Raw genomic sequence first — 1007 nt, forward strand, 5'->3', positions numbered from 1 at the left:
CACTCACTGTTTGGCCGATTCCGGCCCGTTTCATGGACTATTACTCACTGTTTTTGGGTCCCGGGGTGATTTCCACGATTAATCAACCCCTGGGTGTGTTTTTGTGTCGGTCATCAACACTCACAGTTTTGGCCGATTCTGCCATGTTTTGTGGACTATTACGCACTGTCTTGGTGTCCTGGAGTGATTTCCACGAAAAAGAACCTCGTAGTGAGTTTATGTCTCGGTCATCAACACTCACAGTTTTGGCCGATTCTGGCCCGTTGCGTGGACTATTACTCACTGTTTTGGGGTCTCGGAGTGATTTCCACGATTAATGAACCACGGGGTGCGTTTACGTGTCGGTCATCAGCACTGACAGTTTTGGCTGATTTTGGCCCGTTTCGTGGACTATTACTCACTGTTTTGGGGTCCCGGAGTGATTTCCACTAAAAACGAACCTCGGGGTGAGTTTACGTGTCGGTCATCAACACTCACGGTTTTTGTCGTTCCTGACCCGTTTTGGGTCCCAAAGAGATTTCCATGGTTGTAATCATAGTTTTGGCCGATTCTGGCCGTTTCTTGGACCATTACTCAGTTTTGGAGCCCCGTAGTGATTTCCACGATTGACGAACACCGGGGTGCCTTTATGTGCCGGTGATCAACACTCACAATTTTGGCCGATTCTGGTCCGTTTCGTGCACTATTACTCACCTTTTTGGGGTACTGGAGCGATTTCCATTATTGACGAACCCTGGGGTGCTTGTCGGTCATCAACAATAATAGTTTTGGCCGATTCTGGCCCGTTTCGTGGACTATTACTCATTGTTTTGGGGTCTCGGAGTGATTTCCACTAAAAACGAACGTCGGGGTGAGTTTACGTGTCGGTCATTAACACTCACAGTTTTGGCCGATTCTGGCCCGTTTCGTGGACAATTACTCACTGTTTTGGGGTCTCGGAGTGATTTCCATGATTAATGAACCACGGGGTGCGTTTACATGTCGGTCATCAACACTCACCGTTTTGG

This window comes from Triticum aestivum, unplaced genomic scaffold (genome assembly GCF_018294505.1).
Source record: "Triticum aestivum cultivar Chinese Spring unplaced genomic scaffold, IWGSC CS RefSeq v2.1 scaffold102267, whole genome shotgun sequence".
NCBI lineage: Eukaryota > Viridiplantae > Streptophyta > Magnoliopsida > Poales > Poaceae > Triticum > Triticum aestivum.